Source organism: Anomaloglossus baeobatrachus, chromosome 6, assembly GCF_048569485.1.
Source record: "Anomaloglossus baeobatrachus isolate aAnoBae1 chromosome 6, aAnoBae1.hap1, whole genome shotgun sequence".
NCBI lineage: Eukaryota > Metazoa > Chordata > Amphibia > Anura > Aromobatidae > Anomaloglossus > Anomaloglossus baeobatrachus.
The window spans coordinates 102,947,844-102,972,099 of NC_134358.1; the positions used below are offsets into that span (position 1 = coordinate 102,947,844).

The following is a 24,256-nucleotide window of genomic DNA, read 5'->3' on the forward strand; positions in this document are numbered from 1 at the left end:
TAAAGCCCCACAGCTGGGAGCTGGTATTCTAAGGCTGGGGAGGTCTATAGTTATTAGGCTCTCCTCAGCCTAAAAATATCAGGCAGAAGCTGCCCGGAATTGTCGCATCCATTAGATGTGACAGACCTGGCACTTTACCGAGCTCTTCCTGATTGCACTGGTGTGGGTGCAATCGGGGTAATAAGGAGTTCATGGCAGCACTAAGTCCTAAATTAGTCATGGCAGGCATCTATGAGACACCCCCATCTGTAAGTAAAAGTAAATAAACACAAACACCCAAAAAATCATTTATTTGAAATAAAAGACTAAAAAGCACCCTCTTTCACCACTTTATTAACCCCCCAAACAGCCCTCCAGGTCTGACTTAATCCACGCGAGGTCCCACGACGCTTCCAGCAGTGCTACATTTTACGCTCATAGTGAGAGCCGTAGAACATTACTGTCTGTTGCGAGGTTCAGGCCGCGACTGAAATGAGTCCCGCGATCAGCGGTGATGTCGCTCAGGTGAGTCCTCCACCTGCGGATACCTTCAGTCACAGCCTGATTTGCAGTCACAGGTGGAGGACTCCAGCTGTAACCGTAAATCACCCGAGTGACGTCACCACTGATCGCATGGCTCACTTCAGTCACTTAGGTGATTTGCTGTCACAGGTGGAGGACTCCAGCTGTGGCTGTGGCTAACCTGAGTGACGTCACTGCTTATTGCGCGGCTCACTTCAGTTGCTGCGTGGAGCTCACAGCGAGCAGTCATGTTCTATGGTGCTCGCTGTGAGCGTCAAATGTAGCAGTGCTGGAAAAGTCGAGGGACCTTGTGTATTATGTCAGACCTGGAAGGGTGTAATGGGGTTAATAAAGTGGTGAAAGAAGGTAATTTTTTTTTTGTGTGTGTTTTATTTCAAATAAAGGATTCTTCTTTCACTTACAGATTAATGATGGGTTGTCTCATAGACGCCTGCCACCACTCATCTAGGGTTTAGTAGCAGCTGTGGGCTGTTATTAACTCCTTATTACCCTGATTGCCACCGCACTAGGGCAATGAAAGAGGCGGGTCCAGCGCCAGATTTGGCGCATCTTATGGATGCGCCACTTCTAGGGCGGCTGTGGGCTGCTATTGTTAGGCTAGAAAGGGTTAAAAAAATGGCCTTTCCCACCCTAACAATATCAGCCCACATTTCTCTGCTGTACCTGGGCCTGTTCCACCTTTATTCATGGACCCTGGTCTGGCACTGTGAGGGCCAGTTCTGACATTTTCCTGGTGTGTATGGCGTTTGCTGAACATGCTGGGATCTGGACTGCCTTTATTCGTGGTTGCCTTTTCTTGCAAACATGGAAGCGGTTTCTGAAATGTTACAGGTATGTGTTGCTTTAATATGGTTCTGCTTTTAATCAATTTAGGGGGCCACATGGCACAATTGAAATATTAAATATAGAGTAGGACCCCCCTATTGAGATTTGCTGTGACGTGGCAGGGGTGGCTCAAAAAATGATCAATTATTTGCAAAAAATCTCATTTTGCATTATAGTACAGTTGGAATAATTTGTGAATTTACACTTTTAATTGTTTGCATGTCATTCTCAAGAAGTGCTGGCTTCCCCCTTTCTGTCATCTAGGGTTTAGTAGCAGCTGTGGGCTGTTATTAACTCCTTATTACCCTGATTGCCACCGCACCAGGACAATGAAAGAGCCGGGTCCAGCACCAGTTTTGACGCATCTTATGGATGCCCCACTTCTGGGGGCGGCTGTCGGCTGCTATTGTTAGGCTAGAAAGGGCCAAAAAAACATGGCCCTTCCCAGCCTAATAATATCAACCACCAGTTCTCTGCTGCACATTGGCTGGTTTCAGAAAAATGGGGGGCACCCCCATGATTTTTTTTTTTAGAAAAAGAAAATCAAATTAAAAAAAAGCAAGATATTTTTCATAACCAGCTAAGATATAGCACACAGCTGAGGGTTGCAGTCTGCAGTTGCTGCTGTTCCTGTGCTGGATAGGAAAAATGGGTGGGAACTAGAGTTGAGCGCGGTTCGTGGTTCGAGGTTCTCCAGTTCTAGGCTCGAGTGATTTTGGGGCCTGTTCTAGATCAAACTAGAACTCGAGCTTTTTGCAAAAGCTCGATAGTTCTAGAAACGTTCGAGAACGGTTCTAGCAGCAAAAAACCAGCTAAATCCTAGCTTGGTTTCCGCTGTAATAGTGTAAGTCACTCTGTGAATCACACTATTATGACATTTCAATGTATAGTGTGCGTGAACAGCGCCTTCAGATCACTGCTGTTTCTATAATCGCCATTTTTTTTTTTTTTCCTTGTCTTCCTTCCCTAAGCGCGCGCGTGTAGTGGGGCGGGCCAGCATGTCAGCCAATCCCAGACACACACACAGCTAAGTGGACTTTTAGCCAGAGAAGCAACGGCATGTGTGATAGGATGTCCATGTCACATGTCCCTGCATTATAAAACCGGACGATTCCTCCAGAACGCCATTATCTCTTCTGCGTCTTTGGTGTCAGACATCACTGTCGCAGCTCCGTCCTTTGTCCTATTGCTGATACAGCTGTATGCGCTCCATACACAGCGCTGGACAACTTAGGGAGAGCACTTTCTAGCAGTCCTTTTAAGGGCTCAAACCGGCAGGGTCAGAGTTAAGGTGACAGGTCCTGAAAACAGTGACAGCGTCTGTGTAGCCAAGGTCAGGGATTTCCTCCCTGCATTTCCCTATTAGGAGGGAATAGAAAGGCAGGCTTCCATTCCTCTACCCAGAGCCCCACAATCCTGGCACTGTACCCTACTGTCCTCTGCACACTCCAACTCATTATAACTAAGCCATTATACTAGCAAACACTCAGTGTACCTAGTGGCATCCTAAACGTGGCTATTGGACTTTGCTATAGTCACACTAGTGCAAAGACATTTGCAGAGCACGTCTGCCTGCATTGCACACTCCAACTCATTATAACTAAGCCATTATACTAGCAAACACTCAGTGTACCTAGTGGCATCCTAAACGTGGCTATTGGACTTTGCTATAGTCCCACTAGTGCAAAGACATTTGCAGAGCGCGTCTGCCTGCATTGCACACTCCAACTCATTATAACTAAGCCATTATACTAGCAAACACTCAGTGTACCTAGTGGCATCCTAAACGTGGCTATTGGACTTTGCTATAGTCCCACTAGTGCAAAGACATTTGCAGAGCGCGTCTGCCTGCATTGCACACTCCAACTCATTATAACTAAGCCATTATACTAGCAAACACTCAGTGTACCTAGTGGCATCCTAAACGTGGCTATTGGACTTTGCTATAGTCCCACTAGTGCAAAGACATTTGCAGAGCGCGTCTGCCTGCATTGCACACTCCAACTCATTATAACTAAGCCATTATACTAGCAAACACTCAGTGTACCTAGTGGCATCCTATACGTGGCTATTGGACTTTGCTATAGTCCCACTAGTGCAAAGACATTTGCAGAGCGCGTCTGCCTGCATTGCACACTCCAACTCATTATAACTAAGCCATTATACTAGCAAACACTCAGTGTACCTAGTGGCATCCTAAACGTGGCTATTGGACTTTGCTATAGTCCCACTAGTGCAAAGACATTTGCAGAGCGCGTCTGCCTGCATTGCACACTCCAACTCATTATAACTAAGCCATTATACTAGCAAACACTCAGTATACCTAGTGGCATCCTAAACGTGGCTATTGGACTTTGCTATAGTCCCACTAGTGCAAAGACATTTGCAGAGCGCGTCTGCCTGCATTGCACACTCCAACTCATTATAACTAAGCCATTATACTAGCAAACACTCAGTGTACCTAGTGGCATCCTAAACGTGGCTATTGGACTTTGCTATAGTCCCACTAGTGCAAAGACATTTGCAGAGCGCGTCTGCCTGCATTACACACTCCAACTCATTATAACTAAGCCATTATACTAGCAAACACTCAGTGTACCTAGTGGCATCCTAAACGTGGCTATTGGACTTTGCTATAGTCCCACTAGTGCAGAGACATTTGCAGAGCGCGTCTGCCTGCATTGCACACTCCAACTCATTATAACTAAGCCATTATACTAGCAAACACTCAGTGTACCTAGTGGCATCCTAAACGTGGCTATTGGACTTTGCTATAGTCCCACTAGTGCAAAGACATTTGCAGAGCGCGTCTGCCTGCATTGCACACTCCAACTCATTATAACTAAGCCATTATACTAGCAAACACTCAGTGTACCTAGTGGCATCCTAAACGTGGCTATTGGACTTTGCTATAGTCCCACTAGTGCAAAGACATTTGCAGAGCGCGTCTGCCTGCATTGAACACTCCAACTCATTATAACTAAGCCATTATACTAGCAAACACTCAGTGTACCTAGTGGCATCCTAAACATGGCTATTGGACTTTGCTATAGTCCCACTAATGCAAAGACATTTGCAGAGCGCGTCTGCCTGCATTGCACACTCCAACTCATTATAACTAAGCCATTATACTAGCAAACACTCAGTGTACCTAGTGGCATCCTAAACGTGGCTATTGGACTTTGCTATAGTCCCACTAGTGCAAAGACATTTGCAGAGCGTGTCTGCCTGCATTGCACACTCCAACTCATTATAACTAAGCCATTATACTAGCAAACACTCAGTGTACCTAGTGGCATCCTAAACGTGGCTATTGGACTTTGCTATAGTCCCACTAGTGCAAAGACATTTGCAGAGCGCGTCTGCCTGCATTGCACACTCCAACTCATTATAACTAAGCCATTATACTAGCAAACACTCAGTGTACCTAGTGGCATCCTAAACGTGGCTATTGGACTTTGCTATAGTCCCACTAGTGCAAAGACATTTGCAGAGCGCGTCTGCCTGCATTGCACACTCCAACTCATTATAACTAAGCCATTATACTAGCAAACACTCAGTGTACCTAGTGGCATCCTAAACGTGGCTATTGGACTTTGCTATAGTCCCACTAGTGCTAAGACATTTGCAGAGCGCGTCTGCCTGCATTGCACACTCCAACTCATTATAACTAAGCCATTATACTAGCAAACACTCAGTGTACCTAGTGGCATCCTAAACGTGGCTATTGGACTTTTCTATAGTCCCACTAGTGCAAAGACATTTGGAGAGCGCGTCTGCCTGCATTGCACACTCCAACTCATTATAACTAAGCCATTATACTAGCAAACACTCAGTGTACCTAGTGGCATCCTAAACGTGGCTATTGGACTTTGCTATAGTCCCACTAGTGCAAAGACATTTGCAGAGCGCGTCTGCCTGCATTGCACACTCCAACTCATTATAACTAAGCCATTATACTAGCAAACACTCAGTGTACCTAGTGGCATCCTAAACGTGGCTATTGGACTTTGCTATAGTCCCACTAGTGCAAAGACATTTGCAGAGCACGTCTGCCTGCATTGCACACTCCAACTCATTATAACTAAGCCATTATACTAGCAATTTTTGCTGCCAGTTTAAGGGCCGTAGTTGCATTGTCAGGGATATTTATTCTTTATTATTCTGCTGTTAAAGCTAGACCACCACTGCAATCTACACCACCTCTCAATTTTTACGACCACATTTTCAGTCCACAATCTTGTCGCAATCAACATGAGTGGCAAAATGACAGATGCTGGTGGAAAGGGGAAGAGGCGTGGTGAAAAAGGCAAAAAAGGTTTTGTCCGTGGGGAAGGTGGCAAAGCTCCATTATCATCTGCTGAAGATAGACCATCTACCAGCAAAAGTAAGATGTCTACTACTTACCGTGGACAATCCGATGTGCTCCCTTTTTTACGGACACGAACAACAGGAACAAAGGTAGATGATGGGCAAAAAAGGAAAATGCTTGAATGGATCTCAAGTAGTCCAACAAGTGCCCTGTCAGCCACTTCAAGTACCGCATCCAAAAAACACCAGTCCTCTGAGTTGTCATCCCAATCAAACTTGATTTTTCCCAGCTCTGAAGTCTCCATCAGCCCTGCACAGTATGGTGGAACTGAGATGGCTGAGTCTGCAGAGCTGTTCAGTCACACTATAGCCTGGGAATCAGAGGTCTGCTCCCAAGCTACAGTGAGTACAGAACAGGAAATGGTCTGCAGTGATGCCCAGAACCTTTGTGACTCTGATTCAGGCCGTGAGGACCAAGTTTCGGAGCATAATGTTGACCCTTTGTCACAAACTGTAACACCTGTGGTTATAGACAATGAGGAACATACTGATGAAGATGAGACTCAGATACCTGATTGGGATGACAACTTAAATATTCGGTCAGGGCAAGAAGAGGCTCGGTCTGAGGGGGAGGGGAGTGCAAACACAACAATTGATGATGACGTTCTAGATCCCACCTACTGTCAACCCACAGTCAGGCACTCGAGGAGGTCAACAGAGGTGGTGGAGGAGGATGCAACTGATGACGAAGTTACTTGCGCCTTCCTGGACAGAGTCGGAGTACTGGTAGCACGTCTACAACTGCATCCTCAGCCACCACTCTGCCTCTGAGCATTATTCGGGGTGGATCAACAGGTCGCATGGCCTCTAAGCCTTGCCTAGCCTGGTCCTTTTTTGACATAGAAAAAGAACGGCCAAATTATGTGATCTGTAAAATTTGTCATGGTTCTCTTAGTAGAGGTCAAAACCTCAGCAGTTTGACAACTTCTTCCATGAATCGTCACATGAATAAATATCATATGGCCCGGTGGGAAGCTCACCGTGCTGCAATGCGGCCTAGCGGAGCGAACCATCCACCGCCTGCCCCTTCCAGTGCATCCGCGCGCTCGTCATCTTCTAGGACTGTGGGGACAGCTGTCACACCTGTTTTTCCACCCACAACTTCCACCACTGTAACCGCAACAGGCAGTTTGCTTGGTAGGTCGTCAGTTGTTTTGGAAGGGGAAACAAGTGAGTGTGTACAGCTCTCTCAGACATCGATAGCACCAACTTTGGATGAAGGCAACATCATGTCTCCGCCTGCACTTTCCTCACAAACCTGCATTTTTCCAGGGACACCCTACTCAACACCGTCTACACACAGCAGCCAGATCTCTGTCCCTCAGATGTGGACAAATAAAAGGCCATTTCCTGCGACCCATGACAAAGCTAAGAGGTTGACTCTATCCCTCTGTAAGCTGTTGGCTACAGAAATGCTGCCTTTCCACCTAGTGGACACACAGGATTTTAGAGACCTTATGTCTGTCGCTGTGCCCCAGTACCAGATGCCTAGTCGCCACTACTTTTCTAAGAAAGGTGTGCCCGCGCTACACCAGCATGTCGCACACAACATCACCGCTTCATTGAGAAAATCTGTGTGTGAACGGGTGCATTTCCCCACCGATACTTGGACCAGTAAACATGTCGCTCACTGGGCACTGGGTAACTATGGTGATAGATGGTGAAGGGTCTGCTGCACAAGTCTTGCCGTCCCCACGACTTGTGTGTCAATCCTCTGTCTGTCCAAGTTCCGCCACTGCTTCTGCATCCTCCACCTCATCTGGGTCCTCCACCTCCGCCCCAAGCCTGCCTGGTCAGGCCACCAGCGTTCTCACTGCGCAGAAGGAATCACGCACCCCTCATTACTATGCTGGCAGCAGAGTGCAACGGCATCAGGCGGTCTTTAGCTTGACATGTCTTGGGAATAAGAGTCACACAGCTGAGGAGTTGTGGTCAGCTCTGCGGTCCGAGTTTAATAAATGGTTGTCTCCACTCAACCTGCAGCCTGGTAAGGCCGTGTGCAACAATGCTGCAAACCTGGGTGCGGCCCTTCGCCTGGGCAAGGTGACACACGTACCTTGTATGGCTCACGTGTTGAACCTTGTCGTCCAGCAATTTTTAACACACTATCCCGGCCTAGATGGCCTTCTGAACAGGGCACGAAAACTGTCTGCTCACTTCCGCCGTTCAAGCGCCGCAGCTGAGCGACTTGCATCGCTCCAGAAGTCTTTCGGCCTGCCGGTTCATCGCCTGAAATGCGATGTGGCGACACGCTGGAATTCAACTCTCCACATGTTACAGCGACTGTGGCAGCACCGCAGAGCCCTGGTGCCATACGTCATGACGTATAGCCTGGGCCAACGAGATGCAGAGGTGGGGCAGATCACCCTGATGGAGTGGTCTCAGATCAAGGACCTATGCACCCTTCTGCACAGTTTCGACATGGCGACGAATATGTTTAGCGCTGACAATGCCATTATCAGCATGACGATTCCAGTCATTTACATGCTGGAGCACACGCTAAACACTATTCGGAGTCAGGGGGTGGGACAACAGGAAGGGGAGGAACTACAGGAGGATTCATATGCGCAAGGGACAACAACATCACCAAGGTCCAGACGTTCATCATCACCAACGCAGCAGGCATGGGACCATGGGGGACAGGGATCAACAAGGGCGCATAGTAGCAGGCGAAATGTTGAGGAAGGTGCAGGAGAACATAAAGAAATGGAGGACGAACTGTCCATGGACATGGAAGACTCAGCGGATGAGGGAGACCTTGGTCAAATTTCAGTTGAAAGAGGTTGGGGGGAGATGTCAGAAGAAGAAATAACGGGTAGCACCTCTATGCCACAAACACAGTGTGGACTTGGTCCGCATGGCTGCGCAAGACACATGAGTGCCTTCTTGTTGCACTACCTCCAACATGACTCTCGTATTGTCAAAATTAGAAGTGATGATGACTACTGGATTGCCACACTATTAGATCCCCGGTACAAGTCCAAATTTTGTGACATAATTCCAGCCATAGAAAGGGACGCACGTATGCAGGAGTATCAGCAGAAGCTGTTACTCGATCTTAGCTCGGCTTTTCCACCAAACAACCGTGCAGGTGCAGGGAGGGAATCTCCCAGTTGTAACTTGCCAAACATGGGACGGTCTCGTCATCTTCAACAGTCTACCCGTACCAGTAGGACCGTATCTGGTGCTGGTAACAGCAATTTTATGGAATCTTTTCATAATTTTTTTAGACCCTCCTTTGCAAGGCCACCAGAGACAACAAGTCTGACACATAGTCAACGGCTGGAGAGGATGATACAGGAGTATCTCCAAATGAACATCGATGCCATGACTTTGCAAATGGAGCCTTGCTTCTTTTGGGCTTCAAACCTAGAAAAATGGCCAGAGCTCTCAACTTACGCCTTGGAGATTTTGTCGTGTCCAGCTGCCAGCGTTGTCTCTGAACGTGTCTTCAGTGCTGCTGGGTGTGTGCTGACAGATAAGCGCACGCATCTGTCCAGTGACAATGTGGACAGACTAACGTTCATCAAAATGAACAAGTCATGGATCCAGAAGGAATTTACAACCCCTGTGTCATCCTGGGGAGAGTAAATGCTTGTGGATTTGGAATGTGCTTGATGCAAATCTAGCTGTGAAGTGTACAACTAGGGCACAAGTGCTGCCACTGAATGGGTGGGTGTGTGTGGGGCACAATTTTTGGAAAAAAGGGAGACTCCGCTTGGAGTAACCCTTGCTTGCTGTGTTTTTAAAAGAAGCCAAGATGAACAGAGCTGGGATCAGGAAAGACTTTGCTACCTACCCTGGTGTCATCCTGGGGACGGTTAATTATGGCGTATTTTTGAATGTGCTTGATGCAAATCTAGCTGTGAAGTGTACAACTAGGGCACAAGTGCTGCCACTGAATGGGTGGGTGTGTGTGGGGCACAATTTTTGGAAAAAAAGGGAGACTCCGCTTGGAGTAACCCTTGCTTACATTGTTTTTAAAAGAAGCCAAGATGAACAAGTCATGGTTCTGCAAAGACTTTATCTACCTACCCCGGTGTCATGCTGGGGACGGTTAATTATGGCGTATTTTAAAATGTGCTTTATGCAAATCAAAACATCCTGTTTGCAACTAGGGCCCAAGTGCTGCCACTGATGGGGTGGGTGTCTGTGTGGCCCAATTTTTGGAAAAAAGGGAGACTCCGCTTGGAGTAACCCTTGCTTGCTGTGTTTTTAAAAGAAGCCAAGATGAACAGAGCTGGGATCAGGAAAGACTTTGCTACCTACCCTGGTGTCATCCTGGGGACGGTTAATTATGGCGTATTTTTGAATGTGCTTGATGCAAATCTAGCTGTGAAGTGTACAACTAGGGCACAAGTGCTGCCACTGAATGGGTGGGTGTGTGTGGGGCACAATTTTTGGAAAAAAAGGGAGACTCCGCTTGGAGTAACCCTTGCTTACATTGTTTTTAAAAGAAGCCAAGATGAACAAGTCATGGTTCTGCAAAAACTTTATTTACCTTCCCCGGTGTCATGCTGGGGACGGTTAATTATGGCGTATTTTTGAATGTGCTTTATGCAAATCAAAACATCCTGTTTGCAACTAGGGCCCAAGTGCTGCCACTGATGGGGTGGGTGTCTGTGTGGCCCAATTTTTGGAAAAAAGGGAGACTCCGCTTGGAGTAACCCTTGCTTGCTGTGTTTTTAAAAGAAGCCAAGATGAACAGAGCTGGGATCAGGAAAGACTTTGCTACCTACCCTGGTGTCATCCTGGGGACGGTTAATTATGGCGTATTTTTGAATGTGCTTGATGCAAATCTAGCTGTGAAGTGTACAACTGGGGCACAAGTGCTGCCACTGAATGGGTGGGTGTGTGTAGGGCCCAATTTTTGGAAAAAAGGGAGACTCCGCTTGGAGTCACCTTGCGGTGTTTTACATGACTTTAGAAGGGCGTGCCATGCCTATATCTGTGTCTCCTCCTCTTTTTCCTTGTCCAGCTCTTTTGTTTTTGCATAAGTATATGTCCTTGTCACTTTCCCATGTGTTTGTGTTGTGTTGTGAGTTGTTTGTGACCTTTTGGACACCTTTGAGGGTGTTTTCTAGGTGTTTTTATGTGTTTGTGATTGCCTGCCATTGTTTCCTATGCAGTTCGAGTTCAGTTCGTCGAACGTTCGACGAGCCGAACTCGAACGGGACCTCCGTTCGGCGAACCGACCTCGAGCCGAACCGGGACCGGTTCGCTCATCTCTAGTGGGAACCCAATTCATTTTTAACCCCCCCAAAAAGTTAAAAAATAGTTGGCCAAGCTAGCTATCCCTCTATCAAGCTATTCTGTTCTTTCTATCTATTCTATATGTTCTTTCTATCTAGCTTTCTATTCTAGCTAACTATCAATTATCCTATCCTATCATATTTTATTTCACCTTTAAAACACGCACCAACAAAAATGCGGCAAAAATGGACAATCATTACTAGCGGGTTTATATACCGTATATATATATATATATATATATATATATATGTATATATATATGTATATATATATATATATATATATATATATACAAATATATACAAATATATATCTATATATATATATATATATATATATATATATATATTTCCAGGCTCTCTGTGACAAGGTACAGTTTTGGTTGCAGTGTTGGTTGCAGTTTTGGTGTAGTTAAAACTGCAGTGTGTGCATATACCCTTAGGCTATCCAGGACACCTAACACCTTTTGAACTGCTTGTGGACCCTTTGTAACTTACCAGGAAATACTTGGCTGTGAACTTGGAGAGGATGTGCATTAAAGACTGCTGGTTTGCAATCTACTAATGTAGGGGTGGCACGGGGCAGTTGTGGTCGCGGGCGGGGACGAATCCCAGCTGCTGAGCAGCCTTGCAGCATCAGTCCGTACCCTGGTCACCCCCACAGTGAAAGGGGACATTTGCTGGGACTTGTGATGTGTGGTACTCACTTTTGGGCCAGAGCCCATGGCTGTTTCATTCTTCTGGACCTCTTCCAAGCTGCCAGCTGCAGCAGTTCCCAGTACCTCCAAGCACCACACTGGCACAAAGTGCTTCTCAACAACAAACATTTCTTTACTTGACAACTTCACAAACAGTCTATTCTCTTGTCTGAGGCGGGCACATGCTTTTGATGTTACAGGGGACATACATCTTCTTCTTTTCATACTTACACTGCACACTCTTGTTCCCCGTCGGGGTTACCAATAGCAACCGGTATTACATTCACTTTGCAAGCCAACCACTTTCCTGGTACTCGGGCTTCCGGTAGAGCTCCTAAGCCCCTCATCCCCTCACTCATCTTCATTGTTCAGGGCAGGTTCAAATAGTCCTTCGGGTCACCCCTCGTCCCACCACAGGGATTTAGTCAGAAGCTATAACAGGGCCTTCTTGAATGGCACTCCTCTGCTTGGTTCCCCGCTGCTGATTGAGCGGATTCTTTGAGTACATGCCAGGGAATGGCTACCATCCAGGCCACACGGACTTCACCCACACCTTGGGAAGCAGTTGAACAACCCTATCCACACTAGGGCCCCATAAGTCCGGCATCAGGATTTGACCCAGAGGGTCAGCCAAATTAATCTTATTGGGGTCTTTCCTCATCCTTCTCATGGGTGTTACTCATTTCTCTCCCACCGGGACTCTCCTGTCACTTCCTGTCTATTCACCCCTTTTGTGAACTAATCTCCTCCCGAAATTAACTCTCACCAGCCCTGAGAGCACTAGGGAAGCAGTTTTACTCCTTGTCGCCACCTAGTGACCACATACACGTATTACACCATTATATCAACTATCAACTATAGACATTACATTTTACAGACAGAGGATTTGCAGGTCTGGGGCGGCAGAGCCCTACACCCCCTTACACTATGACAGTGGCACCCCGTCCATAGAGGCAGATTATGCCTCACACCTATTGTCACAACTTCAGCAGTACATGTATCCTGAGGATGAGGAAAAAGCTAATTAGAATGGAGTATCATGCTCCTGTGCCACCATTCAACCTAAACCTGTGTGTCTGAGAATCAACACAATTGCATGGACAATGATGTCACTACAGCAACAATGTACGCATGCTTACACTGTACACATCAGAGCAGTATTTTGGGGGAAAACGGATAAGCTAATAGTGTTCTTTTTTTATTTAAATGTGAGTATTTCTGGGGTTGTCATACTAAGTGGGAAACTATGTAGGATCATACTAAATGAGGGACAGTGAAGGCCATCATACTGAGTAATAGGCTGTGGGGGCCATTGCAATGAAAGAGAGGCCGGGGGGGGCTATCATACTAAGTGAGGAGTGCCTAGGGGACTACCATGCTGAGTGAGGAGCTGTAATATCCATTATAATAAGGAGAGAAAAAAAAATAACGAAAGTCCCAGATATCTCCTTTGACATACAGTAGGAAACTGTATCTCATCTTGTATATTTTTGTTACTGTATTAAAATTGATTCCATACAGATATAAAAAACAGACATACAAATGGCATATGCATGAAAAATCTGTTTTTCCTGGAGGGTGGTGTAGTGACTAGCGAGACCGCCCCAGACTGTGCAGCAAGGGGTTAACCCTGCTGCTGTATGTGTCCCAGTCCCGTCTTCCTTCAGCATCCCACTCGCCGTGGGTGGAGGAGGGGGCACCGTCCAGGCCCCTCCATATTGTTTAAATCCCAACAATGGGATGTGTATCCTACCTTTATATCGGGGCTCAGGCTGCTGTCTGGCCTCTTCCCCTGGAGTCTGGGATCCAGCAGCAGCTTGTCCCTCCCTCCCTCCCTGTGGTTACTATTGTGTTGTATTTGATACTGTCTTTCTTTCTGTTATTAGCAGTTCTACAGTCTTGTTCTGTGAAGTCACAGTGGAATTTATGAAAAACAATCTGGTGGGAGAGCAGAAGTCCTCGGTCCGGTGTTGGAGATCCCTTCTCACCTTGAGAGTTATGTTAAGGGTGCTTTTCCACTTGCGTAAGGCTTCTGATGCGAGAGCATCGGAAGCAATATGCTAATGACCCTCTGCTGCGTGTGTCAGCCGAGGGTCATGCGACTGTGATGCACTCTTGTGATCGCATTACAGGAGTGGAGAAGAGGGAGGGAGCACTTTCTCCCCATCTCCTCCGTTGTCTGTCTCTGTGTGCACAGCAGTGTAGTTGCATAACATGCGAGTGCAGTGCGATTTTACACACACGTGAGCCGAGACTAGGTGCACATCGCAGCATGCTGCGAATGTACCGAGAGCCCGATTCGTGTCGAGGAAAAACGGGACAGATGAAACTGTCTAATTGATTAACACTAGTGTGAGTGCAATCGATTTTTTATCGGATTGCACTCGCAGCAGGAAATCGCAGATGGAAAAATGCTCTAATGTTTAGTTTATATTGAGTAGAAAAAGTTTATAAAAATATATATATTTTAGTAAAGCTTTGATCAATATCTGCCAAAAAATAGTTTGTGGTTATTTCATAAAGACGAAGATTGATTCCTGGTCATTGGGTTCATTTTTGTCTGTGTAGTTTGCCTCACCCCAGCCTTCTTCTGAGCTCCTCTCAGCTTATTTATGACCATTGAAAGTTTATCTAAAGTTTATGGTCATAAATACCATTTAATTTAAAGGCAAAAATCAAATAGTTCCCAAAGCTGTCCACATTCTTTAAATTAAATAAGCATTCAAAAATAAAACTGTAAAAAAAATTGCAGAACAATTAAAATCAATAAATATTTTTATTTGGTGTTATATTTATTTACAAGCAGTCAAACAACTCCTTTATTTACAGCATAAAACATATAGGGAATGTCGTTCTACCTGAAAAATATGTCTAACATTTCCTCTTTCGTCACCTGAATTTTTTTTTTTCACGTTTGTTCTTTCGTATTTTCCTTTCCTTGTTTCAAAAATCATTTTATTTATGTTTCTGACGACAAATACGCATGAGGGCTTGTTGTATGCAGTATGTAGTCTACTGAAAACAGAAAAAAAACAGGGTGGGGTGAAATGTTGGAAAAAAAACATTCTGCCTACTTTTTTGGCGAGGTTTATTTTTACAGCATTGAAAATCACCTGGAAACATTATTTCCCAGGTCAGTACAATTACGGTGACATTAATATATATATAATATATATATATATATATATATATATACATATATATATATATATATATACTGTATATAAAAAAGCAGTTAAAAAAAAACTTGAAAAAAAATTGCTGAGACCTGTAACTTTTTCATTTTTCTGTCACTGGACCTGTATGAGGGTCTCTTACTTGCTGAGCTGTAGTTTTGATTGATACCATTTTGAGGTACATATATTTTTTATATAAATTTTTTTTTTCCTGTTTGGCATTTAACGTACAATGTAAACAATTTTATATTTTGATATGTCAGATTTTTATGGACACAACAATACCAAATACGTTTGTGTTTTTAAAATGCTTTTATTTATTTTTCAACCATAAAAGTTTAAACCACCCCCCTTTTTTCTATTTTTTTAATTTTGATAGTTTTAAAAACTTTTTTTATTTTTACTTTATTATTTAGTCCCCTAGAGTACCTGAAACTGTGATTGTTTGATTGTTTTTATTATTTACTGATTTATTTACTGATTGACAGCGGCATTTAGGCCCCCTTCACACGTCAGTGATTCTGGTACGTTTGTGCTTTTTTAAAACGTACCAGAATCACTGACATACGCAGACCCATTATAATCAATAGGTCTTCTCACACATCAGTGATTTTTCACTGAACGTGTCTCCGTGCAGCGTGCACCCTTGGCCGTGATTCTGCACGGAGACATGTCAGTTTTTTTCTGGGATCACTGATGACCCATGGACCACACTATGGTGTGATCCGTGTGTGATCCATGAAACACGTACAAGAAAATCACGGACATATTAAATATTTTCAACTTACTTTGCCTGCGATTCGCTCTGCAGCCTCCGCTCTCGGTAGCTCCTGCCTGGCTCATAAATATTCATGAGAGCAGGAATAACCGACCAGGAAGTAGCTGCTGAGAGCGGTGGGCGGACGCTGCAGACCCGAGGAGTTCAGCACCATGGACAGCAGCAGTGAAGGCAGGTGAGTAATGTCCATATGCAATCACGGATTGCACATGGACAACCCACGTGTGCCGTGAATCACGGAACACAGAGGGACATGTGCATGTTTTGCACGTCAGTGAAGAACGTCAGTGTTTTTCACTGACGTGTGAAATGGTCCTTAGGCCCGTTTCACACGTCAGTGAAAACACAGACGTTTTTCACTGGCGTGTAAAACTCGCACATGTCCCTGCGCGTGCTGTGAATCTCGGCACACGTGGGTTGTCTAAGTGCAATCCGGGCTCCGTGGCCCGTGATTGCACTTAGAAATCAACTCACCTGCTCCCGCTGTCCATGGTGCTGAATCCTCCCGCGGTGCAGCATCCGGCCGGCGGCAGCTGCTTCCGGGTCGGCTGTGTCGCGCATAATGAATATGCGCGACAGTAATCAGCCGGCTTAGAAGCAGCAGGGAGACCGGGTTGCAGAGGACATCGCTGGACGCCGGGTGAGTTAAAATGTTTTTTATTTTAAAAGCACGTTTTTTTCTGGCACGTGTTTCACGGACCACACCACTGCGTGGTCCGTGGGACATCAGTGATGCCAGAAAAAAATGGACATGTCTCCGTGCGGCAAACACGCACACGCGGGTATGCCACACGGAGACACGTGCAGTGAAAAATCACTGACGTGTGAGCAGACCCATTCATTATAATGGGTCTGCGTATGTCAGTGATTCTGGTACGTTTAAAAAAAAGCACAAACGTACCAGAATCACTGACGTGTGAAAGGGGCCTTAAATTGTGAAAATCACGCACGTTTTTCACGGACGTGTCAAAGGCGCGTATTGCCCTCCGTGTGCCTTGTTTATGACACACGTGTGTTCTCCGTGTGCTATCCGTGATAACACACGGAGAACGGGAACTTTCTGCTCACCTGTCCCTGACGTTGCTGTCCGTGGTGCTGATCTTCGGTCTCCGGTCCTGCCGACTCCCCGCTGCTGCAGCTTCCGGCCGCCGTGAAGTGAATATGCAATGAGCATAATGAGCGGGGTCGGGAGCAAGTGACAGCAGCGGCAGAGACTGCAGGGCTGGAGAAGGTGAGTACAGAAATTCTTAATTCACAGGCACGAGTGTTTTTTCTGGTTCGTGTCAAATGGATCGCATCCGTGCAGTCCATGTGCGGTCCGTGTGACACCCGTGATGCCAGAGAAAAACAGACATGTCTACGTGTGGAACACACGGGCACATGTATGCTCCACACGGACACACGGTTCATGGCAAAACATGCACGTGAGTGCAGACCCATTGATTTTAATGGGTCTACGTGTGCCCGTGTCTCTGGCACGTGACGAAACGGACCAAACATGTGTGAAGGAGGCCTAACATATAAAACACCTTTTAGTATATTCACCTGCGGGGCGGTCCAGTGCAATGGGCGTCGCTGCTCTTGATCCAGAGCATCCTCTTTACTGACTTTGCCATCCTCTTTTTCTGCTTTGTGTGGATGACGCATCTTACATCATCCACAAAATGTTCTCTATTGCACTCCTGCTCACGCACCCTTCTCTCTGCCCTGCTCTGAGTACAGCAAAGTACTGTACTGTGCATGTGCGGACGTTCTTTGACTCTTCCTCGCACCTGCGCATTACAATATTTTGTTCTGCCCTCAGAAGAACAGAGAAGTGCATGTGCACAATGGAGAACACATAAAGCAGGGAAAGAGGACGGAGATTGCAAGCGGAGAGGAGACACCGAATGAAGACATCGGACTGGACCACCCTATAGGTGAGTACATTGAAAGGTCTTTTTTTATGTTATACAGAGTGGCTTGGGTTCTTATATACATTATTATGGAATGCTGAATATAAGGGTTTACTGGTGGTGGCCGCAATTTATATGGGAAAAACCTGGTGACAGGTTTCCTTTAAGGGGTATGCAGTATTTTAAAATTGCTGACCTAGGATAGGCTAGAATAGGCGTTAATATGAGATTGGTGGGGGTGAAGGTATTTTACCTGATCTGCATGGCATTCCCCGCAAGTATTGTGTGAGCATACTTAAATCACACCATTATGGGGTATATGTGCAGTGTGATTAGAAAAGGATGGTGCAAAAAGATCATCTCCATATTAATAACAAAGAAAATATAAAAATTAAGAGCATAAAAACACTATCTATCCAAGTTTCACTTCTACACTACAAGTGTTCATTGGTGACACAGCAGATCTCTCAGCAATAGTCCAGTCTGGTCCTGATACACACTAGCATCGGATCAAGGCTCCACTGTTTCACTGATGTGTTTTGGGTCATTCTGATCCTGTGCCTGGTCGGGCAGATACACTCACTAAGTCCTTGATGTAGCCCCACAGAATGATGTTAGTGGACATTAGATTTGGCAATCACAGAGCCCAGTGGTTAATGACCAGAGACAGCGTATCATTGAAATAGAGGAGTCCATAGCTGATGAGATTCTGGCCCGCATTGGAACAGAGATGGAATTCCGCCTGGACATCTGATATGTCACCAATGGAAATCACTTTGAACGTTTTAGTGTACAGATAAAAGTTGGGCAGATAGTACCGAATTTTAAGGATTGTAAGACACACTTGTCCTCTAAAATTTGAGAGAGAAGTGAGGGGTGCGTCTTACAATCTGAATGTAGCTTACCGGGGTGGTGGAGAGGGGTTGCAAGGGGCGGAGGGAATGCTGCGGTGGCTGGTGTTGGGGCGGGGTCTGCGGAGGTTGGTGCTGCTTTGGCTGTACGGGGTCTCCGGTGGCTTTACTGGCGCTGCTGGTCAGGCGGTGAGGACTACAAATAATGCTGCCCGGAGTCGGCTCGTGTGCAGTTGGAGCTCTTGGCTCAAGCTCTCATCTCTGCCGGCGCCGCCTCCGGCCCATTGCTCTCCCTCCTGTGGACTTCAGGAAAATGGCGCCCAAAGGGGGCGCTTGCACAGATGAGATCTCGGCTTGCCTTTAAGCCTAGGGATCAATCTGTGCTGACTCCGTGCACCATTTCTTTGAAGCCCTCACTGTCCGCAGCCGCCGCAGCCCGGTTCCCAGCACAACTGCCCCAGCATGGCAGCCCGAGCCCCAGCCTCCGCTGCAGCAGCAGTTGCTGCAGCCCAAGCCCAAACACAGCCTGTCCAGCACAGCAGCCCAAGTCTCCGCCGAAGCCCCAGCCACCGCCGCAGCCTCAGCCTTCGCCGCAGCCTTAGCCTTCGCTGCAGCCTCAGCCTTCGCTGCAGCCCCAGCCTCCGCCACTTCACCAGCAAAGCCTCTTCCACCACCGCTACTGCCCCCTCCGGTAAGACACCACCAGATTACAAGACGGACTCCATTTTTTTTTCACCTTTTCTTGCGCTGAATTAGGAGTGCGTCTTATAATCCGGTGCGTCTTATAAAATGGAAAATACGGTATTTTGATGTTAATGAATATGTGTTATCTCCTCTACACTTTTGCACCATCCATTACAATTCTAATCAAATTCTCTTTTTATGAATGTTTTTTATTCTTCAACAACAGAAACTGTTTATTTAGATAATTTTATGCTTTTGTTTGGCTTCATTGAAATCCCTATATGATTATTACTTTTCTATTTGTTTCAGGAATTGTTTACAAGCACAAAATATAGTTTTGGGGTAGTTTTTGTTACTTTTTTCATGAAAAATAAAAACCTTGTTAGGCTATGGTCCCATTATGAGCTTTTGTTGAGTTTTAAAGTTTAAAGTTCCAGGAAAGTGAATGGGATTTATATAAATTTCTTGTACACTGTGATTATTTTTTTACTAAGCGTAAATTGACCTGTGGTGCAGTTTCCAAATGTGCAACATGTCAATATCTCTTGCGGGTTCGCTAAGTTTTACGTACAGATTTAGGCTATGTGCGCACTTTGCGTCATCCTAGTTGCAGTTCTAAACGCATCCTTTGGCAGAAATTGCTTTTGCCAAAGTTGCTTTTGACCACTAAATAGCGGTAAATACGCATGCGTTTTTACCGCGTTTTAGCCGCGTTTTTAGCGCTTTTTACATGCTTTTCCATTGCGTTTAGACAGATACGTTTTGAACATTAAGACACTGCTAAATAAAGTTTAAACAGTCAAACACAATGAAAAAAAGCAGAAAAAAAGGAACACATATATAATTATTTAAATCATATATTTCATATAATTATAGTGGTTTTATACTAATTATGGCTAAAATAGCCAAAAAAATTATACTTTTCATTAATTTAATTGTCGGACTTTGTGAGTTTGTAAAGGGACATAACATTCCATTATTATGATGTCAGAAAAGCATGCGTTTGGGTAGTCCAAAACGCATTCTTTCTGCAGCAAAAAAAGCATTTAAAACCCTGGAATTTTAATGTTTTTTGCTTTTTGCTACTTCTCATTGACTTCAATGTTAGCAAAACGCAGCCCAAATGGCAAAAACAATTGACATGCTGCTTCTTTGAAAGCATGGTTCTTGCCACAAATTATGCAAAGAAAACGCTAAGTGCACACAAGAAATCCCCATTTTCCATAGACTTTGCTGGAAAATCAAAAAGCATTTTGGCATGAAAACACTGCAGTTCAAAACCGACCTAAAAAAGCAGCTGAAACGCAGGTGAAAACGGAAAGTGCGCACATAGCCTTAGACTTACCTCAGATGCGAAAAATTTGCAGGAGAAAATGCAGGTGCATGAGAGGTGCGTTTTCACGGTTTAAATACATAAAAAAATCCACTCTTAAGTATATCAATAAAGTTGTCAAAACCAAATACCAGGAGAAGTATTAAAAAACTAAGCAGTATGGCATACCAAAAAGAGACAAAAAATGAATTATCAAAAACGCTATTAAAAAGTATGTTTAAAAAACGCACACAAAAACGCAATGGAAAAAAATGAGGTGCAGAAATTCTGCAAAATCAAAAACTGACCAAAAACTTGTCATGGGATTGTAGCCTTAGGGCTCATGTGCACGTATCTGCTGAATATTCTGCAGCGATTTGACAGCACATGTACGCTTCAAATCACTGCAGAAACACTGTATAATGGGTGCAGTTTTTTGTATAAAAAAGACGATTTGATGCGCTATGGCTGCTGCCCCCACCATAGACAGAGTGGGAGCTGTATTCATAGCGCACAGATAATTGACATGCTGATTTTATGAACGCACTGATTTGGATCAAAATGTTAGCATCCAAATCGTTGCGTTCATAAAAGCAACGTGCAGATGGATTATGCACATTCTACATAGATTGTGCTGGGGACGCAGGACGCATGCAATTATGCAACGTGCGTACGAGCCCTTATAGTGGTTAACTTGCAGAATAATTAGTTTAAGAGTTTATTTTTTTTTGCACTGGTTATTCCAGCTGCTGCAAAGCCAATTATAGGTTTTATTTCCTTTTTTTAGCTTGAATTTTTTCTCAACTGTTTTTTGGGTGTTTTAATATTTTTAAGTCTTTGTAGGATAGGTGAATGTGAATGTGCTCATATAATACTTCTGTATTTCTTTGTACTATTTCTGTCAGTATAGACCTGACAGTCATCCCATTGTTACTCCCTCAGTAGAGAGAGAAGATGGAGGGAACATTGACGATTACATCTAAGGCCAGAATTACACTTGCTAGTGCCTCGTGTGTAACTCCCACGAGTCTCTCATAGTAGAACCCGGCTTGGCCGCACACTATGCATATAGGAGCATCTGAGCTGCATAGAGATACATGCAACCGACCCGCTCCTGTCAGGGGAGTGTGCGGCCAAGCCGGGTTCTGCCATGAGAGAGACTCGCGCGAGTTACACGCAAGGCACTAGCAAGAGTGATTCTGGCCTAAGGGGTGAAATCAGGGTGTAGTACAGAAGGCACCTGCAAGAATATTTTCTACAAAATTGTCTGGAAAGGGTATGTCGTCATTAAAAATCAAAAATTTTGGAATTATAGTCTGTCCAACCGACCTTGCTCATTGAATTCATAGCAATTACTTGTTCAAACAACTGGCATAATATATTGCTTTATATCTTATATACCTGTACAGTCGCACTTGTTTTTAATATGCTGTTGGTATCAGAATTTATCTCGTAGATTTTCTTTCATTTTCGCTTCACTTTCCGACACGAAAATTACAAGAGCCTCATTGTGTCTATATAAAAAAAAAAGAAACAAACACAGAAGAAAGACGGAGAGATTACCATAAGAAGCCTTGGTACGTCAGTAAGTATACATATAACATACGCTGTATAAACAAAAGAAAATCCTTGAGTAAAGTTTATGATAAAAGGACTCCCAACCCCACAAATGAGCAGAGGTGTATGTCATCCATATTAACACATAGAAGAACCTCCAAAATGGCACAATCACATAGAAAGGAGAGAGCTCACATTCATAGGATAAAAGGAGAAGAAAAATACAGGTCAGGAGAAGTCCCCGGTAAAAGATTGTGGTCTTTTGGGGTGGTTTCATAAAACTTGCAACAATTTTTATTGAGAAATATATGCACAGGTATATTACTCCGGTATTATAAAAAAAAAAATCTACAATATACATATATATCTATATATATATATATAGATATATAGATATATATATATATATATATATATATATCTATATATATATATATACTGTATATATCTATATCTATCTATCTATATATATATATATATATATATATATAGCTATGTCTAGATATAGATATGTCTATATAGATAAATATATATATATATATATATATATATATATTTATATATATATGTATGTATGTATGTATGTATGTATGTATGTATGTATATATATATATATATATATATATATATATATATATATATAGTGTACAGATAGTTTTTTTTTGTTGTGGAAAATCTCCTCTGATTAGTAATTCAAGCAAAGAGGATGTGATTGATAATTTAAGCTCACAATTTGTTGAAAGGCTCTTTTGAATTGTGTCATTTTTACTGTTTTTTCCCCTATTAGTTTCTCCAGGTAGAATTTAAAAAAATGCATATATGTAAAAAACACAATTGTAACACAAGTGTAAAATAAAATCTCAGCATTTTTCCATTCCATTACAATAATCAGAGCAGAATGCTATGGAGTATTTTGGTGCAAACAAAAAAATGTAGAGGATAAAAGATGCAGTATAGCTGGTAAAAGAAAACAAAAAGCTATTTTACAAAACTAAAGCACAGGCAAGCGAAAATGGTGAAAGCTGGTATAAAATAATAATTTATGTGTCAAGAAGACCTAAAATGTTACAGTACTAAAAGGGTTATTAGTCACATAATATACTAAGTCAGATTAGTGGTAGTTATTGTGGAGGTATTGTCTCCTCTAAAACACTGCAATATAATGTCATGGAGAATGGTACAGTTTGTCTCAATGAATACTGCAGAAAAAAAATCCTATTTCTTGACTTCATCAGCATTCTGTGAATGATTTTTTTTGTGAGTTTTGACCCGTATACTATCCAAAAGGCTATGTTCAGACAGGGTGTTTTTGCTGCATTTTTTTACTGCTTTTTGTCATTGGTTTTATGCAAATACATGCTAATAAAAAGCAGCTTTTTACAGTAATAGCAAAACCTATAAAATTCCAGAAATCTCATGCACACACACTTGCTTTTTATTTTCTGAAAAAAATGGAAAAATTGATGCAGTTTTGAAAAAAGCAACATGTCAATTTTCAGCATTTTTGCTGATTATTTCACCATTGAAAGAAATGAGTGAAAAAATGCAGCTGCAGTTTTTGCTACTTTTTTTTTTGCTGTGTTTTTTGCTGAATGAAAGTAACTTTATTTAAACACATACTTTAGACAAATGACACACCAAAAACCCAGCAAAACTGCAGCATTTTTGTACTGCCAAGAGATAAGGTTTTGCTGCACAAAAATGCAGCAAAAACACATTGTGTGACCATAGCCTTACAGTCCCGGAAAAATGGATGGGATTTATAGAATCTCCTGCACATTGTACTTTTTTTACATTGCTTAAACTGACCTGCGGTGTGTTTGAGATCTGCAACATGTCAGTCTCTCTAGCGGGTGTACTGAGTTTTATGCTTGGATTTTCCCCATAAACTTGTGTTAGATGCAGAAAGTTTGCAGGTAAAAAAACACATGTGAATTGATGGCGCATTTCCACTGTGGAGAACAGAAAAAGCCATGGATTTGTCTATTAAGCTTTGTCAAAACCAAATACTAGGAAGCATCAAAAACAAAACAGTGTTATTTAAAATAAGACTTACCAAAAAGAGACAAAAACCACAGCATTAAAAATGCAATAAAAAACACAAGTAACCGAATTTACTTAATAAGTGCCGACACACATATATATATTATATATATATATATACCGTATATATATATATATATATATATATATATATATATATATATATATATATATATATATATATATATGTATATAGTATTTTTATTTTTTTTTGTCTCAGGATTCCAAATTTTATAACTTATTTTTCCTCATTGAAGATGTTATTTCTATCGCGTCCTCTTTGTGGCTCTAT

At 43.5% G+C, this 24,256-nt stretch overlaps 1 long non-coding RNA gene across 3 annotated transcripts in view; it reads right to left on the reverse strand.

The window, feature by feature from the left end:
- Window positions 1-14,452: 14,452 nt before the first annotated feature.
- The window catches only part of LOC142244102 (uncharacterized), a 36,285-nt gene continuing 26,481 nt past the window's right edge, over window positions 14,453-24,256 (reverse strand). For 2 of the 3 annotated variants that reach the window (XR_012724437.1, XR_012724438.1), the window contains exons 2-3: window positions 21,766-21,878; window positions 14,453-14,683 (exon numbers count right to left, since the gene is read on the reverse strand). This is a non-coding gene — a long non-coding RNA (uncharacterized LOC142244102). Of the gene's footprint in view, window positions 14,684-21,765; window positions 21,879-23,730; window positions 23,874-24,256 lie in introns of all 3 variants that reach the window. The other variant, XR_012724439.1, reaches the window with a different exon arrangement.